At 44.0% G+C, this 16,761-nt stretch overlaps 1 non-coding gene across 1 annotated transcript; it reads right to left on the reverse strand.

Moving 5' to 3' along the window:
• Positions 1 to 3,261: 3,261 nt before the first annotated feature.
• On the reverse strand, positions 3,262 to 3,333 carry trnaa-ugc (transfer RNA alanine (anticodon UGC)). Its single transcript has one exon. It is a non-coding gene; the product is annotated as a tRNA-Ala (tRNA).
• Positions 3,334 to 16,761: the final 13,428 nt, after the last annotated feature.

Here is a 16,761-nt window from a genome sequence, read left to right on the forward strand (position 1 = left end):
ATGCGAATGATGAGACACTGTGGAATGTGTATGTTGTGCCTTGCCCTAACATTAAAAGATCAATATTGTGCAATGCTGACCAATAGACTTCAGACAGGTTGAATGTTATAACCCTTCCCCTGACGACAGTAGACCTACCACACCTATCTCCCCTGACGACAGTAGGCCTACCACACCTATCTGACTGAGTCACATACTGTACAACCACAAACTAAACATTGCTGTTTTTACTGAGTAATATAAAAACAAACATGCATCTACAGTGCCTTCAGAAAGTATTCACACCCCTTGACTTATTCCACATTTTGTTGTGTTACAGCCTGAATTCAAAATGGATTAAATATATTATTTTTCTCACCCATCTAGCCTCAATAACCCATAATGACAAAATGAAAACATGTTTTAGAAATGTTTGCAAATTATAGAAAATTTAATACAGAAATATCTCATTTATGACTGAGGGAACTTACAGATAATTGTAACACAACAAAATGTGGAAAAAGTCAATGTGACCGTATGAATACTTTGTAAAGGCATTGTACGTCTTCATGTTTGTGTCGGACATTATGTTTGAACCTGCTAGTAGGCTACATGGTGTTTGTATTGCTTTTATCCTGTCTTATAAACGCATCTAGCAGGCATAACTTTGCATTGCAAATGTAGAGTTATTTGATGAAACATTTAATTTGGCCTTTACTACCATTGCCCATAGAAATGCATTGAATAGCACGTGTACATGGCAAAACAGACAGTTCAAAATAAATCGTAAGGAATAAGGTTTTGAAGTGTCTGTCCCATATCTGAGAGATATGACAACTTTTCTTTACCCATGTAATTGGCTGACTGAGCTCTGCCTGCTATGTGGCCTCTTCAATATTTATATAAGTCAATGGTCTCCTCCTATGCCCCCTCGCTCTTTCTGTTGAATCAAACTGGTGAATCACCCATTCCCACAATGGTCAATTAACCGCACACGGAGACAAGAGTAAAGTCTCACTCTCGCTCTCTGAATTCACAAGTCCCTACAGCTTTAACCCTAAACTGCTGGGAAGTGTCTCTATGTGAACAAGATAATTCCCTTTCGGGTGCTACAATACTGTCTTTATCGATTCCCCACAATCATTACACATTCTGAATGTGAGTATTCCCTTTGTAACATAGCAGATTGCGGCCCGGTTTAGGCTTCATGTTGAAAGCTACGACCTGGTCGAAAGCTTCAAGTGACTTCCAGTGACCAAATGTACTTGGCAAAGTGGGTCAGTCAGTCACAGGAAGGACAGTACGATGATCCCCCAGCATACTCCAGTTCCATGGAGGATAGGATGTCCTGTCCAACTGTCCACACTAAAGCTAGGACACTGATCTACGGTCAGTTGAGCTTTCATCTCTCTAACAGTTAAACTTGGGATTTGGAGAGGGTAAGCTGATCCTAAATCTGGGTAAATTCTACCCAGAGCCCAAAAGAACATGGTGTCCTTTTCACATATGTTTTGCCTTGTTTACGTCTCTTCTCCCTGTTTCTTGTTGGGTTGTTGTATCCATGTTGGGTTGTTGTGTCCTTGTTGGGTTGTTGTGGTTGTCGTGTCCTTGTTGGGTTGTTGTAGTTGTTGGGTTGTTGTGTCCTTGTTAGGTTATTGTGTCCTTGTTGGGTTATTGTGTCCTTGTTGTGTCCTTGTTGGGTTGTTGTGTCCTTGTTGGGTTGTTGTGGTTGTTGTGTCCTTGTTGTGTCCTTGTTGGGTTGTTGTGTCCTTGTTAGGTTATTGTGTCCTTGTTGGGTTGTTGTAGTTGTTGGGTTGTTGTGTCCTTGTTGGGTTGTTGTGTCCTTGTTGGGTTGTTGTGTACTTGTTGGGTTGTCGTGTCCTTGTTGGGTTGTTGTGTCCTTGTTGGGTTGTTGTGTCCTTGTTGGGTTGTTGTGTCCTTGTTGTGGTGGTTGTTGTGTCCTTGTTGTGGTGGTTGTTGTGTCCTTGTTGTGGTGGTTGTTGTGTCCTTGTTGGGTTGTTGTGTCCTTGTTGGGTTGTTGTGTCCTTGTTGGGTTGTTGTAGTTGTTGGGTTGTTGTGTCCTTGTTAGGTTGTTGTGTCCTTGTTGGGTTGTTGTGTCCTTGTTGGGTTGTTGTGTCCTTGTTGGGTTGTTGTGTCCTTGTTGGGTTGTTGTGTCCTTGTTGGGTTGTTGTGTACTTGTTGGGTTGTCGTGTCCTTGTTGGGTTGTCGTGTCCTTGTTGGGTTGTCGTGTCCTTGTTGGGTTGTCGTGTCCTTGTTGGGTTGTCGTGTCCTTGTTGGGTTGTCGTGTAGTTGTTGGGTTGTCGTGTCCTTGTTGGGTTGTCGTGTCCTTGTTGGGTTGTTGTGTCCTTGTTGGGTTGTCGTGTCCTTGTTGGGTTGTCGTGTCCTTGTTGGGTTGTCGTGTCCTTGTTGGGTTGTCGTGTCCTTGTTGGGTTGTTGTGTCCTTGTTGGGTTGTTGTGTCCTTGTTGGGTTGTTGTGTCCTTGTTGGGTTGTTGTGTCCTTGTTGGGTTGTTGTGTCCTTGTTGGGTTGTTGTGTCCATGTTGGGTTGTTGTGTCCATGTTGTGGTTGTTGTGTCCATGTTGTGGTTGTTGTGTCCATGTTGGGTTGTTGTGTCCATGTTGGGTTGTTGTGTCCATGTTGTTGTGTCCTTGTTGTGGTTGTTGTGTCCTTGTTGGGTTGTTGTGTCCTTGTTGGGTTGTTGTGTCCATGTTGTGGTTGTTGTGTCCTTGTTGGGTTGTGTGTCCATGTTGTGTTGTCCATGTTGGGTTGTCGTGTCCTTGTTGGGTTGTTGTGTCCATGTTGTGTTATTTTGTCCATGTTGAGTTGTCGTGTCCTTGCGAGGTTGTTGTGGCAGCAGAGCCAGAGGTTGGTGGGTTGTTCGGTTTATCTGATGGTTCCTTGGTTATTGTGGTTGTTCCGAAGGAGGGACAGAGAGCATTCAGTTGTAAACGGTCTGGTCACCAAACAAGGAATGCATAACTAAATATGACTAAACGGCATCCCCAACTCAAAGTTGAAAATAAGAGCCAATCATTTATTTATTTATTTATTTATTTATATATATATATATGAGGATTTTTTTAATCTTGCTGAATAAAGGCGCTGTTTGATGATGTAATGTATAGGATGAGTAGGCAAAAGTAATGCCTTGTTAGTGTTCACATTTCTTTTAAAAATCTTTATCCAATTCCTCCTATCACAATCAATTTGAAGATTTGGCTGCAGAGATTGTCTTCTCCTTTCATTTAGACAAAATACATCCTGGAGATGCCGGGGATTGAACCCGGGGCCTCATACATGCAAAGCATGCGCTCTACCACTGAGCTACATCCCCTCCCCTACAAGAACTTATGCAACAGGCTTTATGTGCTTTCCCTGCAGGCAGGTGTCAGTCCTTATATGTCCTGTGAAAGAGAAGCCAATAGACAGCCAGGATATTTCTGTTTGACTGTTATGCAATATGATTTGAGGTGCACAGTCTTAACCCTTGACCTTGTGTTCATTAGGTGTGTGTGTGTGTGTGTGTGTGTCTTGTGGATGTTTGTTGTAATTGGCTTTGGATATTTTTTTTTGTCATGAGTATAGAATTTGTATTTATATTTTACATTAATATTCACTTTTGTTTCTATTTTTGAGGAGACATATACCACAAAGTACATTAATTTCTTCCATTCATGTTTTCTTCTGTTCTCTTCATAAAAAATGCACAATAAATGAAAAACAAACATACAGATTATTTATAGATACACATTTCTTTTTTATATAATCCAGGCTATTTTTAGCTGAAGGCTGTATTTTGGTTCACTGTAATGAGATTGGGGAAACAGCCGATCTTCCCACAGTGCAAATACAGACCCTGGTGAGAGCGTGAGAGAGAGAGACTAAGGGGGAGAAAGAGTGTGTGTGTGTGTGTGTGTGTGTGTTGTGTGTGTTATATGCATGCATACATGCATGCATGATCGGGTGGAGACCAGCATTTTCTCATCAGCCATGATATTCTAATCCAGTGAGAGATTAAAATAGCCCTGTTTCCTAATATCCTCCAGAGGGCCGTGGAAAGGACCATGGCCTCTCCCCGCTGATCCCCAGCTAGCACAGCTTGTCCCCCAGCCACGCTCTCAGCCCTGCCAAGGACACCCACCTGCAGCCCTACTTGTGTTAGCCATGTAGGGACAGACCCACAGAATCGGACGCATGGAGTGAGGATTTTAGTAGAGCTAAAGGAGAGGAGGAGTGGAAGGGGGGGAAGGGAGAGAGGAGGTTGACTCTCTCCCCCATATCTCTCTCTCTCTCTCGCTCTCTCTCTCTCTCAATTCAATTTCAATTTCAATTTAAGGGGGTTTTATTGGCATGGGAAATATATGGAATGGCGCCGGAGGGGATTGGCTGCCGTTTTACGGGCTCCCTACTAACTGTGCTATTTTGTGTGTTTTTCGCATTATTTGTAACTTATTTCGTACATAATGTTTTGCTTCCGTCTCGAAAAGAGCTTCTGGATGTCAGAAAGTGATTATTCACATCGAACTGGACAAAGATCTTTTCTTTAATGAGTCCGACGTGAAGGATATACTGTTTCCTCGAGACCAGGCCCAAATCCCCGTCATTCGCGTAAAGAAAAAATGGAGGTACAGCGGGCGTAGATCGGGTTGCCCTTTTCTTGTGGCAACAGGTCACAAATCTTGCTGCTGTGATGGCCCACTGTGGTATTTCACCCAATAGATATGGGAGTTTATCAAAATTGGTTTTGTTTTCGCATTCTTTGTGGGTCTTTGTAATCTGAGGGAAATATGTGTCTCTAATATGGTCATACATTTGGCAGGAGGTTAGGAAGTGCAGCTCAGTTTCCACCTTATTTTGTGGGCAGTGTGCACATAGCCTGTCTTCTCTTGAGAGACAGGTCTGCTTACGTTAGCCTTTCACAATAGCAAGGCTATGTTCACTGAGTCTGTACAAGTCAAAGCTTTCCTTAATTTTAGGTCAGTCACAGTGGTCAGCTATTCTGTTTAGGGACAAATAGCATTCTATTTTGTTCTTTAAAAAAAAATATTTCCAATGTGTCAAGAAATTATCTTTTGGTTTTCTCATGATTTGTTTGGGTCTAATTGTGTTGCTGTCCTGGGGCTCTGTGGGGTCTGTTTGTGTTTGTGAAAAGAGCCCCAGGACCAGCTTGCTTCGTGTACTCTTCTCCAGGTTCAACTCTCTGTAGGTGATGGCTTTGTTATTGAAGGTTTGGGAATCACTTCCTTTTAGGTGGTTGTAGAATTTAACGGCTCTTTTCTGGATTTTGATAATTAGCGGGTATTGGCCTAATTCTGCTCTGCATGCATTATTTGGTGTTTCACATTGTACACGGAGGATATTTTTTGTAAAATTCTGCATGCAGTCTCAATTTGGTGTTTGTCCCATTTTGTGAATTCTTGTTTGGTGAGCAGACCCCAGACCTCACAACCATAAAGGGCAATGATTCTATAACTGATTCAATTTTATGTTCCTTTTGATGGCATTGAATACCTTCCTGCCTTGTTTCTCAGATCGTTCACAGCTTTGTGGAAGTTACCTGTGGCGCTGATATTTAGCCCAAGGTATATATAGTTTTTTGTGTGCTCTAGGGCAACGGTGTCTAGAATGGAATTTGTGGTCCTGGCAACTGGACCTTTTTTGGAACACCATTCTTTTTGTCTTACTGAGATTTACTGTCAGGGCCTTGGTTGGGGACAGAAGCACCAGGTCATCAGCAAACAGTAGACATTTGACTTCAGATTCTAGTAGGGTGAGGCCGGGTGCTGCACTGTTCTTGTGCCCTTGCCAATTTGTTGATATATATTTTGAAGAGGGTGGGGCTTAAGCCGCATCCTTGTCTCACCCCATGACCCTGTGGAAAGAAATGTGTGTTTTTTGCCAATTTTAACCACACACTTTTTGTTTGTGTACATGGATTTTATAATGTGGTATGTTTTTCCCCCAACACCACTGTCCATCAGTTTGTATAGCAGACACTCATGCCAAATTGCATCAAAAGCTTTTTTGAAATTAACAAAGCATGATGCTGTCGATGGCTAGCAAAGAGAAATGTACCTGCATGTGTTCAAAGGGGCCCATGTCTTTCTCTTCCTGCTGTGAATACTGTTATGTGACTTCCTTGGAGTCCAAAGGTATGAACACTGAGCATTATGATGGAAGCCTATCCAGTCGAGGAAGGGAATATATATTTTGGACAGGCTGCAGGGTGCACTGCAACTGTCTACACTGTCCCCTGGTTCTTTTCCTTCCTAACAGGCAGAGGATTTGGGCCTCAGAGGCATGGGACACAGCTGAGTAGACTGAACAGGAAACATTAGCCCTTACAAGGGATTGACCAAGTCAGCCCAGAGAGAGAACACACACACACCGCAGACTATGATTAAAAACCAGTTGTTCCTGATCCAATAAGCCAGGCTGAAAGAGAACTCTAATTAAACATAGGCGGCATGGCAACTCTAAATATGTTGGGTTGTGTTATGCCCTATGACGAGCCATGAACTATGAACTGTTCTGTATGTTTTGTAATTAATTGCTGTAATGAATACCACTGCATGGCCTGTGTGTTACTGCTGTGTGTTCATTGGCCTGAATTTGTTTCTAGTAGGCCTATAAGCAGGCCATGGCCACTGGCATGTCTCTGGTGATACTGATAGAAAGAGTTATCCTGACCTCTCTGCTGTGGCTGTACACTTATCATGAGCCAGGACACTCACACTGAGGAGAGGGTAGAGAGGGAGATAAGGGAGAGAGGGAGGGGAATGAGTCTGAGAGGAGGCAGGGCAGAGAGAGAGAGAGAGACATGGTGGAGAGGGAAAGAGAGACATGGTAGAGAGGGAGAAAGAGACATGGTAGAGAGGGGGAGAGAGACATGGGGGAGAGAGACATGGTGGAGAGGAAGAGAGGGAGAGGGAGACATGGTGGAGAGGGGGAGAGAGACATGGTAGAGAGGGAGAGAGAGGGGCTGAGAGGAGAGGGGATAAAGGGGTAGAGAGGTCTGACAAGAGGGGGAAGGGGGGAGAAGGGCTCGGAGGGCTGAGACTGGGGTAGGGTTAGCAAGAGGGAGTTACTTAGACTAGGTAGGGTTGTCACATTCCAGTGCAAATATGGAATAGGGTGAAAAGAGAGGTAGTCCTAAAAGTAATGAGAAGAGACTGAGGTTCAGTGAACTGCAGGTCATACATTAGACTGTTGGTCCAGATTAAATAATGGGCTATATTTACTCAATGATTTCACCAGCGCACATGCTGCAAACATAAACACTTGGTAAATGTATAGAGAAACATAATGCTACAACATGAAACTGCACATTATGAATTCCTTTTCTTGTCCTTAACCCCTCCAACTCCGCCTCCTCCCCTCCCTGTACCATAGACTCCTCCCCCTTCCTCCTCCTCCTCCACCCATCACATGAGAGTGTGTTATGTCATCAGGTTTCCCCTGTTTGTGCTTCCCTCCGTATAGGCAACCCTGCAGATCCATCTCTCTATCCATCACTCCATCCATCTCTCTATCTACCTCCCTCCCTACCTTACAGCAAATACCTCTGTTCATCGGGTATATTCTTCTGAAGGGTGCTTTGTCTGACCTGTTAGGGCTTGGCTTGAACAAAAGCCTGAACACTGCGGCCCTCTAGGACCAGAGTTGCCCGTATATGTCTTAAAAGGTCAAATGTGGGCAAAACCTCCACAGACACAATGAGGGACACTGAGCCTTTGAGTTTTCTCTGTCAGCTGTTCTATTTCTCTTTCCTGTGAATCCATCTCTTATCAAAAGCACACATAGCTCTGTGATCCCTCTTGTTCCTAAAGCTGAGTACAGAAAACAGGTCTGGGTATATAGTTAAGCAATAAGGCCCGAGGGGGTGTGGTATATGGCCAATATACCACGACCAAGGTACCTGGATACAGCCCTTAGCCGTGGTATATTGTCCATATAACACAAACCCCAGAGGTGCCTTATTGCTATTATAAACTGTTTCCAAATGTAATTAGAACAGTACAAATAAATGTTTTGTCATACCCGTGGTATACGGTCTCATATACCACGGCTTTCAGCCAATCAGCATTCAGGGCTGGAACCACCCAATTTATAATGAAGCATAGTAGGCAGATATATGTGAGCATAACCTCAGTCTCATCAGCAGCTGTATGCTCCCTTTGTTCCATCTAACAAATGTTTAATGCAATAAATGAACAGTACACATATGTAACATACTCCCCCTTTTCTGCATTGTTTTCCTTGCTGAATGAATATACTAACCATCCACTAACACACCCAACCTGTTGCTTACAAACTTAAGTTTGCCCTCATGTACCATTGCGGGGTAAGGAAGGGTAGGGGCAGGCGTGATAGCAAAGAGCAACTGTGCTAAATGCACACACACATACATACATAGCCTACACACACACACATCAGCCCAGTGACCTTTCCCCTACTTCCTCTACCAGCCCCTAGGTGCTTGCTGGGAGAAGTGTAGGAATCCAGTCAGTATTCTGTAAAAACAGTAATTGTAGTTCAGAAGAAGAGGAGGGAACGAGTGAGGAAGTCTATCACTTCTCTGTGTTCTTGATGAGAGTTTTGAAGTCCAGTTGACAACAAAAGACTCTCTGGTCTGGGTTATTGTGAGAACCTTTATGAATCACATTTCACAAGAGGTATTTTTGGGTTTCAGTCCTGAGAACCCAGCTTTTCATTCAGGGATGGATGTAATTTGATATACATTTACATTTTAGTCATTTTGCAGACGCTCTTATCCAGAGCGACTTACAGTAGTGAATGCATACATTTCATACAATTTCATACATTTTTTTTCCTGTGGTGGCCCCCCGTGGGAATCGAACCCACAACCCTTGGCGTTGCAAACACCATGCTCTACCAACTGAGCTACAAGGAAGGGTACCTGGAGGAAATGGGTACCTGGAGGAAAATGGGGGAGGGTCATGCTTTTTCCATTTCAGTCAAGCGGAAGGTTAAGAATTTTTTAAATCTAGTTCAGGGGAGGGTCATTTTAATTTGGAATTGATGACATTTCTATATTTCTCAGAGTTTTAGAATTAGTTGCTTATTAGGCTATATATGGATGTGTGCCTGATGCCCCCCTTCATCTCTGATTGTCAGCTGGGCGTGAAATATCAAGTGCGCCTATAGCCTATTTGGTGTGGTCTCAATCACATGATCCATAGCCTATAGGCTATGAAGTGCATGCACGGAGAAGCACAGGGCACAGTTCTATTTCTAAGATAGCTGTTGGGATGGTGTAAATGAAACAAGGCTGGTCAACACACTGTAATGGATGTTCCAACCCTGAGCCCCAGCATGCTCTGCTCTTGCTGATCAGCAACTAAGTAATGGCTGTGCTGTTTGCTCAGTGATAAATTAGTATCCAACTAGTCAGTGACAACTGTGTGGAGTTTGGAGTTTGATACAGCAATTATGTGAGCTTAATACAGTATTATAGAAACTATGTCCTGGGATTTCCTGTGATCTATGTAGAAGAACCCCTTACCTTCTAGCGACTCTTGTTTAGAGCAAAACGTGTGCATGTTCGTGAGAGTCTGAGCTTTTCATGGATAGATTTCAATAGTTTGTAGCTCAAACCCTTTTAGGACTCGACAGTTTTTGTAAAAATACCCGACCCTGGGCCCCTTCAGGATCCACCCTTGTCTCACAAACACCACTCTAGTTCAGCCCCTGATAATCACAGACTAATCACACAGGTTTCAATGGATGCAGAAGAAATCTATCGAATCCAATGGTACTGTCACACCCTGATCTGTTTCACCTGTCTTGTGATTGTCTCCACCCCCTCCAGGTGTCGCTTATTATCCCTGGTGTATATATCCCTGTGTTTCCTGTCTCTCTGTGTATATATCCCTGTGTTTCCTGTCTCTCTGTGCCAGTTCGTCTTGAATGTTTTTCAAGTCAACCAGCGGTTTTCCTGTACTCCTGCTTCTTTTCTCTTTTGCCTGTCCTCCTGGGTTTTGACCCTTGCCTGTTTTCTGGACTCTGTCGCCGTCTGCCTGACCATTCTGCCTGCCCTGACCTCAAGCCTGCCTGCCACTCTGTACCTCCTGGACTCTGAACTGGTTTTGACCTTTTGCCTGTCCACGACCATTCTCTTACCTACCCTTTTGGATTGTTTAATAAATATCAGCGCTCAAACCATCTGCCTCTCGTGCCTGCATCTGGGTCTGGCCTTGTGCCCTTATAGGTACAACCCAGTCTGTAGCTCAAACATACAATGCTTTAAAGGGGTTAGAAGTCCAAAACATGCTGGGACTGTAGGAGTTAAGGGGACTGAAATAAAATAATTTGATTATGGTTGAAATAGCTTTTGTCCCAGGCTGGTAATCAATAGGGCTTATATAGTAACTGAGCTGTAACAAACACCAGGGTCAAAGATAGCAGACAGACAGACTATCTGCTCCATGTTTGTGTACATGGTGTTATCACAGTGCACGTATCAGGGAGAGGTGAGGTGTGTGTGTGTGTGTGTGTGTGTGTACGTGTGTGTGTACGTGCCTGCCTGCCATTGTATACCTGTGAAAGAGTGTTGCTTAGCACTTGGTAACTATACAGGCCTGTAGCCTTATCATCTTGCCTTCAGTTTAGACCACTAAAGCTCACATTGCCATGGGGCTGGTCTCTCCTGTCTTCAGTTTAGACCACTAAAGCTCACATTGCCATGGGGCTGGTCTCTCCTGTCTTCAGTTTAGACCACTAAAGCTCACATTGCCATGGGGCTGGTCTCTCCTGTCTTCAGTTTAGACCACTAAAGCTCACATTGCCATGGGGCTGGTCTCTCCTGTCTTCAGTTTAGACCTCTAAAGCTCACATTGCCATGGGGCTGGTCTCTCCTGTCTTCAGTTTAGACCACTAAAGCTCACATTGCCATGGGGCTGGTCTCTCCTGTCTTCAGTTTAGACCTCTAAAGCTCACATTGCCATGGGGCTGGTCTCTCCTGTCTTCAGTTTAGACCACTAAAGCTCACATTGCCATGGGGCTGGTCTCTCCTGTCTTCCTTCAGTGGTACTGTCAGAGAGAGCAAGGCTTACTGGAGAGCATGTAGCCTACAGGACACTGACACAACCTGTTCTGTTAGCTTTGATCTGGGTCTGTGTTCAAAACACACACACACACACACACACACACACACACACACACACACACACACACACTATCTCCCCTGCCCACGTCTGTACTCACAGTACAGTATGCACACTGGTCAGTATGTACACTAGTCAGTGTCTCTCTCTCCCTCACTCTCTCTGCCTCACTCTCTCTCTCTCACTATCTCTCAATTTCAATATCTCCCTTTAGCTCTCTCTCGCTCTCTCGCTCTCCCTCCCTCCATCCCTCCCTCACTCTCTCTTTCTCAATTTCAATTCAATTCAATTTAAGGGCTTTATTGGCATGGAAAACATATGTTTACATTGTCAAAACAGGTGAAATAGATAATAAACTAAATGGAAAATGAATAAACAGGTTGTATTTACAATGGTGTTTGTTCTTCACTGATTGCCCTTTTCTTGTGGCAACAGGTCACAAATCTTGCTGCTGTGATGGCACACTGTGGTATTTCACCCAGTAGATATGGGAGTTTATTAAAATTGGGTTTGTTTTCAAATTCTTTGTGGGTCTGTGTAATCTGAGGGAAATATGTGTCTCTAACATGGTCATACATTTGGCAGGAGGTTAGGAAGTGCAGCTTAGTTTCTCTGTCTCTCGCTCTTTCTCTCTCTTTCTCACTCTCTTGGTCTTTCTCTCTCTCTCTGTCTCTCTCCCTCTCTCTCTGTCTCTCTCCCTCTCTCTCTGTCTCTCTCCCCCTCTCTCTGTCTCTGTCTCTCTCCCTATGTCTCTCTACACTAACTCACATTTGTATCATAGTGATTCAGTTCAGAGTCTCTGTGGAGGACATTGAGTCCTGTCTGCCATGTCCTGTCTGATCTAGAAGAATGTGAATATCTGCTCATAAACCAGATTGACTACTTACCATTACACCCATGCTTAACAATAAACCTTTGTCTCAGATTTGGTAAGAGATACTGGCTAATCCTGTGGGCACTGAGTAATACAAGTAAAACTAACATGTAGGCCTGCTGTTAAGCAACCAAAAAACCTTACTGAAAGGTTCCTGATGGTCCAAACTTCAATGTACTAATTTCTTGGTCAGGTAAATATGACCTCTGGTCCTCACAGCAAGCCAATAAGACTGTGTATCTCAACACTGACAAGCCCAAACCCATTGGGGTTGTGTGGATGTTTGTGAGAGGGCTGTGTGTGTGCGTGTATGTATTTGTGTGTGTGTGTGTGTGTGTGTTTGAGTGTGTGTGTGAACAGGATTCCAGACCCTCGGGAACCTTGGCCTGCTCTCCAATATGGAGGGTAATGTTATGGTGTTAGGTGTCATCTGTGAACGGCATCCTCCCTGACATAACAACAAACTTTCGCTCCATGTTGCAACAAGACACAGCACACAGGGCATACACATACACACATGAAGTGTAGATTCAGGAAAACTAGCACAAGACATAGCTTAAACAAACAGACAGTTAAGTTCTTTACAAAACATAGCCGTAGGTCTGTACGTTAGTACAAATGTACTGGACGTACAAGACTCCGACAAGTGCACACCTGTTGAAGTCACATACTGTATGCAAAACACCAGTCTCAACGTCAACAGTGAAGAGGCTCCTCCGGGATGCTGGCCTTCAAGGCAGATTTCCTCTGTCCAGTGTCTGTGTTCTTTTGCCCATCTTAATCTTTTCTTTTTATTGGCCAGTCTGAGATATGGCTTTTTCTTTGCAACTCTGCCTAGAAGGCCAGCATCCCGGAGTCGCCTCTTCACTGTTGACGTTGAGACTGGTGTTTTGCGTGTACTATTTAATGAAGCTGCCAGTTGAGGACTTGTGAGGCGTCTGTTTCTCAAACTAGATACTCTAATGTACTTGTCCTCTTGCTCAGTTGTGCACCGGGGCCTCCCACTCCTCTTTCTATTCTGGTTAGAGCCAGTTTGCGCTGTTCTGCGAAGGGAGTAGTACACAGCGTTCTACGGGATCTTCAGTTTCTTGGCAATTTCTCGCATGGAATAGCCTTTATTTCTCAGAACAAGAATAGACTGATGAGTTTTAGAAGAAAGTTAATTGTTTCTGGGCATTTTGAGCCTGTAATCGAACCCACAAATGCTGATACTCCAGATACTCAACTAGTCTAAAGAAGGCCAGTTTAATTGCTTCTTTAATCAGAACAACAGTTTTCAGCTGTGCTAACATAATTGCAAAAGGGTTTTCTAATGATCAATTAGCCTTTTAAAATGATAAACTTGGATTAGTTAACACAACATGCCATTGGAACAAAGGAGTGAATGTTGCTGATAATGAGCCTCTGTACGCCTATGTAGATATTCCATAAAAAATCTGCCGTTTACAGCTACAATAGTCATTTACAACATTAACAATGTCTACACTGAATTTCTGATCAATTTGATGTCATTTCAATGGACAAAAAAATGTGCTTTTCTTTCAAAAACAAAGACATTTCTAAGTGACCCCAAACTTTTGAACAGTAGTCTACATGTGTGCGAGCACATGCACATACTGACAACCTCTCCCTGACCCAGTCTGTTATACCTTCATGTTTCAAGCAGACCACCATAGGCCCTGTGCCCAGGAACGCGAAGGTAACCTATCTAAATTACTATCGCCATGTAGCACTCACATCTGTTGCCATGAAATGCTTTGAAAGGCTGGTCATCTCACATCAACAACATCATCCCAGACACACTGGACCCACTCCAATTCACATACCGCCCCAACAGATCCACAGATGACCCAATCTCTATTGCACTCCACACTGCCCTCTCCCACCTGGATAAAAGGAACACCTGCGAGAATGTTGTTCCTTAACTACAGCTCAGCGTTCAACACCATAGTGCCCTCAAAGCTCCTCACTAAGCTAAGGACCCTGGGACTGAACTCCTCCCTCTGCATCTGGATCCTGGACTTCCTGACAGGCTGCTCCCAGGTGGTGAGGATGGGCAACAACACATTCGCCACGCTGACCATAAACACGGGGGCTACTCAGGGGTGCGTGCTTAGTCACCTCCTGTACTCCCTGGCCTCGCACGACTCTAACACCATCATTAAGTTTGCTGACGACACAAGGGTAGTAGGCCTGATCACCGACGACGATGAGCCATGCTATAGGGAGGAGGTCAGTGACCTGGTAGTGTGGTGCCAGGACAACAACGTCACCCTCAATGTCAGAAGACAAAGAAGCTGATCATGGACTACAAGAAACGGAGAGCCGAGCACACCCCCATTCACATCGACAGAGGTGTAGTGGAGTGGGTCGAGAGCTTCAAGTTCCTTGGTGTCCACATCACTAAGGACATATCATGGTCCAAACACACCAACACAGTCATGAACGCCTCTTCCCCCTCAGCTACAACACGGCAAGCAGTACCGATGCACCAAGTCTGGAACCAACAGGACCCTGAACAGCTTCTACCCTCAAGCCATAAGACTGCTAAATAGTTAACCAAAGCTTATTATATATCCTGTTGCCTAGTCACTCTACCCCTACCTATATGTATATATCTACCTCAATTGCCTCGTACCCCTGCACATCGATTCAGTACTAGTACCACGACTCAGTACTGGTAACCCGACTCGGTACTGGTACCCTGACTTGGTACAATTACTCAGTTCTGGTACCCCGACTCGGTACTGGTACCCTGACTTGGTACAATTACTCAGTTCTGGTACCCCGACTCGGTACTGGTACCCTGACTCGGTACTAGTACCCTGACTCGGTACACTGACTCGGTACTAGTACCCTGACTCGGTACACTGACTCAGTACTGGTACCCTGACTCGGTACTGGTACCCTGACTCAGTACTGGTGCCCTGACCCAGTACTGGTGCACTGACTCTGTACTGGTACCCTGACTCGGTACACTGACTCAGTACTGGTACCTGACTCGTACTAGTACACTGACTCGGTACTGGTACCCTGACTCAGTACACTGACTCAGTACTGGTATCCTGACTCGGTACTGGTATCCTGACTCGGGACTCGGGACTCATTGTGTATTTATTATTTTTGTTATTCTCTTTCTATTATTTTTCTATGTTACTCTGATCATTGTTGGGAAAGACCCATCAGTAAGCATTTCAATGTTAGTCTACACCTGTTGTTTACCAAGCATGGGACAAATAACATCTGATTGATTTGATTTACAGTGCATTCGGAAAGTATTCAGACCCCTTGACTTATTCCACATTTTGTTACATTACAGCCTTATTCTAAAATGTATTAAAATTGTTTTTTTCCCGCTCATCAATCTACACACAATACCCCATAATGACAAAGCAAAAACAGGTATTTACATTATTTTTTGGAGAGAAAAAAGAAAATAACAGAAAAATTACATTTACATAAGTAAACAGACCCTTTACTCAGTGCTTTGATAAAAAGCACCTTTGGCAGTGGTTACAGCCTCAAGTCTTATATGGTATGACTTTACAAGCTTGGCACCTGTATGTGGGGAGTTTCTCCCATTCTTCTCTGCAGATCCTCTCAAGCGAGAAAATCTTGTTTCTCATGTTCTGAGATTCTTTAGGTGCCTTTTGGCAAACTTCAAGCTGTCATGTGCCTTTTACTGTGGAGTGGCCACTCTACCATAAAGGCCTGATTGGTGGAGAGCTGCAAAGATGGTTGTCCTTCTGGAAGTTTCTCCCATCTCCACAGAGCCACTCTAAATCAAATCAAATGTATTTATATAGCCTATTTAACTCTAGAGCTCTGTCAGAGAGACCATCGGGTTTTTGGTCACCTCCCTGACCAAGGCCCTTCTCACCCGATTGCTCCGTTTTGCCGGGTGGCAAGAGTGTTGGTGATTCCAAACTTCTTTCATTTAAGAATGATGGAGGCCACTGTGTTCTTGGGGACCTTCAATGCTGCAGAATTGTTTTGGTACCCTTCCCCAGATCTGTGCCTCGACACAATCCTATCTCTGAGCTCTATGGACATTCCCTTCGACCTCATGGCTTGGTTTTTGCTCTGACATGCACTGTCGACTGTGGGACCTTATATAGACAGGTGTGTGCCTTTCCAAATCATGTCCAATCAATTGAATTTACCTCAGGTGGACTCCAATCAAGTTGTAGAAACATTTCAAGGATGATCAATGGAAACAGGATGCACCTGAGCTCAATTTCAAGTCTCATAGCAAAGGGTCTGAATAATATATATCTGTTTTTAATTTTTAATACATTTGCAAAAATTTCAAAAAAACTATTCGCTTTGTCATTATGGAGTATTTTGTGTAGATTGCTGAGGGTAAAAAATACATTTAATACATTTTAGAATAAGGCTGTAAAGGAACAAAATGTGGAAAAAGTCAAGGGGTCTGAATACTTTCCGAAGGCACTGTACATGTATAACCTCAACACACTCATACAAGTGTTCACATAATTAAATCCTGGTACAACATATACTGTACATAGGCAAACACACACACATAAAACAAACACTCAGTCAAGGACCATGGTCACCAGCTTGCATAACTTGTGAGGAGTGGGAGCAAGGGTAGAGGAGGGGAGTGCAGTGGGAGCTGACAGAGATTACTTGTCCCTGGCACAGATCACTGAGTCTGGAGTCACTAGCTGAGGCTTTCAAAACATCCACTGCCCATTGGCTGCTCAAATGCTGCATTCAGACTGAACCCATTTGATTGGCC

This window comes from Salmo salar, chromosome ssa13 (assembly GCF_905237065.1).
Source record: "Salmo salar chromosome ssa13, Ssal_v3.1, whole genome shotgun sequence".
NCBI classification, from domain to species: Eukaryota; Metazoa; Chordata; class Actinopteri; order Salmoniformes; family Salmonidae; genus Salmo; species Salmo salar.